General features: G+C 38.9%; 1 long non-coding RNA gene across 2 annotated transcripts in view; it reads left to right on the forward strand.

Moving 5' to 3' along the window:
• Window positions 1-7,010, forward strand: part of LOC135424599 (uncharacterized) — a 266,173-nt gene that overhangs the window by 167,451 nt on the left and 91,712 nt on the right. The gene's annotated exons all lie outside the window — the stretch shown is intronic.

Genomic DNA, 7,010 nt, shown 5'->3' on the forward strand with positions numbered 1-7,010 from the left:
AAACTTTCTATGAAGCACTGCAGTTTATATCCCTTCTAAAGCATTTAAGGGCTGAGGTTTTTGTCTTGAAATTATGATTACAACTCTAGATATCATTGATATTCTTGCAAATGTCTGATCTCTATAATTCCTCATGAGCTTTCGTGCTCACAGATACACTGAGTCAAGAAATCCCACGGTCTGACTGTTCCTTTTTGCCCTGAGTTTTGAGAATGACATTTGCTGCTGCTGGAAAGAGGAATGTGAGCTCATCAGCTTTGTTCCCTCTCTGCAAAATGGGAGTTGTAGTGCAGATACCACAACAGTGTAAGAGAGAATAGCCATGTCCTTGATACATCAGCCACAGCGACTCCTAAACTGTGGTTCCACCTGGAGGCAGGGAGAAGCAAAGTGTCAGTCCTGAATTTATGCCCCAGGTCAGTGGCAGCACAAGGAATGGCTGCCCATTTGACCCAAGTCTGCGCCAGCTAAGTGATAAACATGACAAAGAATATAACTTATCCAGTTGCATGCAGTAAAGGACTGCTTTAATCTCAATTTTTTATATTGTGTGTGAAATTAAGGAGGAGGAGTAAAAGCAGTGAATATGATGCAGACCTCTATGCTGATAGATGGTTAATAATCAAAATGTAACATACCCAACAAATGTGACTAGGGAGAGTCAAGTGAGTGTCTTTTTTTATTCATGTTCTTTGTAGCTGCCTTAAGGTGTTTGCTGTAGTGAATTGCAGATTGATATTTCCTGGCAACATGTTTACATAAAAGGAAGTTAAAACAAAAAGCTTTGCCAGGAAAATGCTCTGTGCCCAAGACTACTTTCACATTCATTTTAACTCTTTTGCTTGTGACTGAATGGGTTATTCCAGCCTTGCTCTCAGTAATTGATTGATGACTGTCCTCCCTTTTGTGAGGATGTAACATAAGAAGCTGGGCAAAATGGAAGAAGCTTTTGAAGTGCCAAACTGGCATGAGAGGAAAACCCAGTCCGTGATTTGGAGACTGCTGCAGGTGTTTAACCATCTATATCTCTCTCCAAGAAGTGAAGGTTGCTAAGTGACCAGTGCTGCTTGTCCAATAGTGAATCAACCAAAATGTTCATTCCTGCCTCTTTCTGCTGCTGAGACCAGTTGGGTGTTTCATGAGTGGGTCCTGGATATGCTCATATCTGCCAGTCACGATGCACAAAACTCAAGCCAAAACTGGGCTTGGCTTGTAACTTCAGCCAAGAGCTTCCCCACAGATTTTCTTGGAGGTTGCTGTGAAATTCATGGCAAGCTGTAGCTGGCTCTCATTATGCTAAACAGCCTTTCAACAAACACCTGAAGGCAGCAAATAGCTCAGTATGGGATGCCACTGTGGGGGCTGGAAAGTGCTGTGTTTCCTTAATGGATGGCCTGGGAAGGGGAACTATGATGCACTGCTACGAACCAGCAAAGCTTGTTTCTTAAAGTAATATTGATAGAGAAAGTTCCAGCCTATTCACGTTCAACTCCATCCATATTATAAATGGTAAAGAAAATAGCTAAAGTAAGAACTTTATATCTATATTCCCAGTGTCACAGTATGCATTATAGGAATGCTTTGCATTGGCAGTCAAGTGCAGTAGCTAAATAAAGAAGGAATGAGGATCTGACTCTGCTCCAAGCTGTGCCATGTACAAATGACCTTGTACTCTGCACAGGAAAAATGAATGCAACAATACCTGCCTTGCTAAAACGCCTTGAGAAGTCTTGTAAAAGAGTAGAGCATTCATACTCCTATTTGGTAACATACAAACACAGGTTTGTTTTAGAAAACAGTGAAAAAAGAGAATCATGTGCCTATATTTTGATGAGGGGACAAGATGTGGCTGCTTCTCCCTAAAATATTCATTACTAGATGTACCTTTCCCATCAAGTGGCTGTAAAAGCTGATGTAATGGGGTTCAGGATTTCTGAATAGCTTTGTAAGAGGGTTTTTTTCCTCAGTTTGCAGCTCATTGGGGGATTGTTTTTAAACTGCAGGTTTAGGTATTTACAGTGCAAAGCAGGTCCTCAGTTGTTCTGAGATGGTATAATGGTGGCTGAATGTGAAAGATCTTGTAGCAGTGGATTTGGGGAGAGAATCAGGGTTGGATAATTCTGGATAATTCTGGAGAGGGTTTAAGACTGGGTTGAATTACTGGTTCTGACAGGGATCAGCTCAGGTGCCTGTTGCAAGATATGGACTCTGCATGAGCTAAAATTGAAGCTATTCCCCAAAGCAAGGTCCTCAGGCAAGGGATGCTGCTTTCCATTCTTTTAGATGAAGTCATGCAATGCCCATTCTCAGCCTGTGTGCAAGCTGTGTGAGCCTATTTGGTGATTGTACTTGTCAGTTATTTCTAACCTGTCATTTATTTAATCTACCAGGTCCATTTCCATCCTGGTTTGTTGAGGCACATGTAGGTTTGGTTATGCTCAAGTGCTTAAAATTAACAGTTTCTCATAAGAAACTTGCAGCTGCAGTCATGCCTCTGGTCTTGATTTTGGCCAGTTGCTTCCATGCACGTTCCTTTCCTTTAATACTTTCTTTTAGTGTCTGTTTTCTGGTGTTTTTATTATCTAGTACACTGCTCAGCCTTCACTGAAGTGCCTATAAAGAATCTAGCTTATGGGAATATCTTGTAATAAAACATACTGGACAAGGAGGACTTTGACAAGTGTACAAAACAAGAGTGATAGTTTTATAATCTCTAATTAAAAAAAAAAACAACACGGTAGAAGGTAAATTATAGGAGCATTTGTAGCCCTGATCCCAAAAGGTGACTTGAGCTCTGTGAAGAGATTTTTTGAGTCATGCTTGATGTATCTACAGTGTTAAACCTCACTGTGGCTGCCTGAAACATTCAGCACAGCAGGGTGGAGTTCAGCCTCTCTCCAGCATTAGAATAACATCTGCTCCTCATCCTCACACCCCACAGAAAGTACCACGTGTGGTTGAGGGTGCAGCGTTCTGAACCAAGAGAACAAGTCACAAAGCTGCTTCTTCACCCTTCAGTTAATGAGCAAATAGGGCAAGATCTCTTCCAAAGGCACATTCATTATGATTCTAATTAGTAATATGTATAAAATTGATTTGCATACCTAAAGGAAGAAAAACTCCCTCTGAGAAAAGCTGGAATTACCGGCTTAGGAAAAATAAAAGATGATTCTCTAAAGCAAATCTCATATTTTCTGCTGCAATTAGCTGGGGTGTTTTAAATTGTTCATCCTAAGCCTTTAAACATCTTTTAAAGTATCAAGTGGCTGACTCTGTTCTTGGAATCAAAATACAGCTGACTTGAAATCAAAAGAGTTTTAAGGTTCTGCTTAGATCCACCAGGTTGTTCTGATGATGCAAATCTTTGAGCTGATATTATGTCAAGATAAACTGACAAAAAGCAAACCAACACACTTATTTTTATATTCCTCTACATTGTAAAGTATACAAGGACAGGAAATCTGTCATTTTGTGTGTCTGTGAAGTATCAAACACTTTTTCATGATTCATAAATAATGAATAGGAGGAGTGTTTTTTAAAATTATGTTGCAGCAAAAATCTCTGGCATTCACATAATGTCTTGGATGATCAAGTGCTTTACAGATATTAATTAAAGCTGATTTGAATCAGCAGAACAATATTGAGAGTGGTGTATTAAACAGGCCAGAATGAATAATAATAGTATTGAAATTATACATACCAGTATTTCAAATTGCATTGTAGGAATGATATCCATGATCCATGGCTATTAATAGTCTTCACTGGCCTGAGCAATGCTCTGAGTTCCAGTTCTGTGTAATTAAACCCTGGCACTGAAGAGAAGAGTGTTGTTAGAACTGTTTGTTTTATGCTAAAACATATGTTGAAACAAGTCATATTTGCAATCCAACATGCATTCAGTGTTTTAAAGCAAACGTGTGGCAGAAATATGTCTAATCTAATTACAAGTGGCTCAGAATTCAGCAGGAGAACTGCAGATTCAAGCAGTAGCTCTGGAAAGATGCTCTGAAAATTGCTTGAGATGATTTTTCCCTTCTAAGCTTTTGAGTGTAACCACAGTCTGTGTGTTTGACAGCCTTGGAAAGCAGGGTCCTGCTCTTGGCTAGCACTCTGTGGAGCTATTGTCATACAAATAGGTTATTTAGAGGCATGACTTCATTCAAATTATGTAGATATTAAATTCTTTGCTGAGTTTAGGGTTCCTTTTAAACCTGTCTTCAAACCTCACAATTGAAATGCTGCACAGCAGTGTGCCTCAAAATTCCCAGTGACCACAGTGGACTTTCAATAAGGTGGTGTTCTTTCAGAGGCAAAATGATCATTTAGCCCATAATATGGTGGACAAAAACTGTTTAATTTAGAAATTAACATGTGTGTACATATGTACATGTGTTTATGTAATAATCCTTCAAGTGGCAATGAAAACACAATCTATTGACATGATGTAATTGTTTATGTTCTACCATGCAGAATAATAGCCCTTTTTCTAACATATATACAACCATTTCTTCCGTCATGTATCTTGATATATAATATGTAGCTTCTAATTGGAATAGAATACTTAGGATCTGAAAATTCAGGCAAATAATTTCCATTGTTTCTTTACCAAAATGTGCACCCACTGCTGCAAGAAACATAGACAGTTTCTGGCAGGGAAGATAATTTTCTAGCTCTGCTAGAAAAAAACTGTTGCTAGGTTATTTGATTGTTTATTCAGGGACATCTCTCGAAGTTAATTTTATCAGATAATATCAGTGAGGAAGACTGAAAAGAGTGAGTATTTCTTTTCAAAAAACCCAAACAAACAGCACAAATACCAAGCCCACCTGCAGCACATCCATATTTATTTGTCACAGTGATGCTAAAAGCAGGAAGCAGCCAGTGCCTGAGCCATCCATCAGTTGGACACATCACATATTTATCGTTATTAGGAGAACGTGGATTGATGGCCAGCGAGTACAACTCTGAGTTATCAAACTTCCACTGTTCACATCTCTGTAAAAGGGAAGCACCAGTTCCTCAAGGTTATTACACTGGTGACCATCACCACGGTCTGAGTTTTGAAGAGGAAGTAATAAGATAATGTTGACACTGGGTACACATTTAGGAGGCATCACCTGTCCTGTGCAAGGGGAGGGAGAAAGAAAATTAGCTGAAATTATGTTATTATTTTGAGTGCCTTATGTCTAGTCCTCTATGAACAGCTTTTATTTTTATAAGGCAAGTTTACTGGGAAAAAAAATTACATAAAATGTGGCTCTTGACCTTCTGGAGGCACAGCAATATGATTTACCAAAGGCACTTGTGAAGCACGATTCTGGGCTCACAAGTTTGTCATGTGCTCTCTGGTCTTTCCTCTTAGTTTTTCTTAATTCTTGGAGGAAAAATACAAGTATTTCTAAAACCATAATTATTTTTTCTATAGATGATTACCTAAAATACATATTGTGATGAGAATAAAGCTTAGAGGCTGGGGACTATCCAAGACCACAGGAACAGGAATCTGTAAACAAGCTCATCCAATATATTGTCATCAGGAGACATATATTTATGGTGAAATGGCTTTCAGAGTAGAAACTATTGGATCCTCTTTTTTTATCTGTTTTCTGGCAGAGGAATGATTTAAAGTGAACCTCAACTCACATTTCAAATAATAGATGACAGGAGCTCATCCATTTCAATGCAATTCATTGTACTGCATATGTATGGGGGAGATTTCAAAAGAAAACCAGGGACTGTTATTTCCAAGTGAGCCACTAGATTTTTAAATGTGGTATTTCCTCCTCACTTTCCTTCTTTATTAAGGTTATTGGTTTCCCTGAATAGAAGACTGCACTGTTATTTTGGATATTCCTCTTTGTATGCTCTTTGACACCAGCTCCAGAGCCAGGGATAGGATAGGGTACTTTTTTTAGTTTGGTCTTCTGAATGTTGTTTGACAGCTTAATTTTTTGGTATATTGTTTTGTTGTTGTTGTTCTCAAGTGTTACTTTCCTACTTCATTCACCTAATGTACAATTCACTGTCCTTAAAAATTGTCAGAGCTCTGATCTCTGTCCTCCCAGGTGTCTGAAATACATGAACTTCAATTCTCTTCAATATCATAAAGTAATATCATTTATCTATTATAGAGTTCAGGGCTGAGTCTGGGGAGGGGGTGAGGAATGTTTTTACTGATCTATTTTAGCTGAATTCTGGATAAAGACATTCCCTATTAAAAATATTCTTTTGTTTGAGACTCACAGGTCAGACTGAGCGTAGCTGAATGTTTCTAGGAAAGCCAGCTGAGAGTGCTGGGTAATCTGGAGCCTGAAATTTTCATTGGAAACCAATGTCCAGACTGAAATTCCAGGCATGGCAGAGGATGACTGCTTCACACAAAGTGAATCAGAGGCTGTTCAAGGGGTTTTGTCCTAATTTTTAATGGATGAGTCCCCCCCATCCATTACTTCAGAGATGCTTTAGCACTGTTTGGACTTGATATACCAGGTCCTTAATGCATATGCTGCATGGAAACCGAGGCAGATTCCAGCATAAAATGTGGCAGAGTTGCTCTAGGAGAAAAATCAATCTTTTGTGGTTCCAGGCAGTTTTCCTCCATGAACAGAATGTTTTATTTTTGAAGACAACTGCTGTATGACATGAATGACAGATATGATTTCTCTTTGAAGGAAACAAAGTGCACAGTCAGTGTTTTACTTTCCAGTGAGCTGCAAACTTATGGTGATCTTCAGCTGATGAAAGCAAAAAGAAATTATTCTAAAATGATGAGGGTCAGGGCATTTTGGTACAGCAGAATTGAATGCTCTTGCCACCATAAAGTGCTGCACATTAGTGTTGACTGGAAAGGCTTTCATCAAGACATTCACAAAACCAAAAGACATCAGATTGAACAGCAACCTGGGACCTGGCAGTGAGTGAATCTTGGGGCAAGAAGGGGATATATGTGCCAAACCAGTTTAAGTGACAGGATTCTCTTTGTATCCGTTTGTTTATCACCTGTTCTTCTT

Source organism: Pseudopipra pipra, chromosome 19 (genome assembly GCF_036250125.1).
Source record: "Pseudopipra pipra isolate bDixPip1 chromosome 19, bDixPip1.hap1, whole genome shotgun sequence".
NCBI lineage: Eukaryota > Metazoa > Chordata > Aves > Passeriformes > Pipridae > Pseudopipra > Pseudopipra pipra.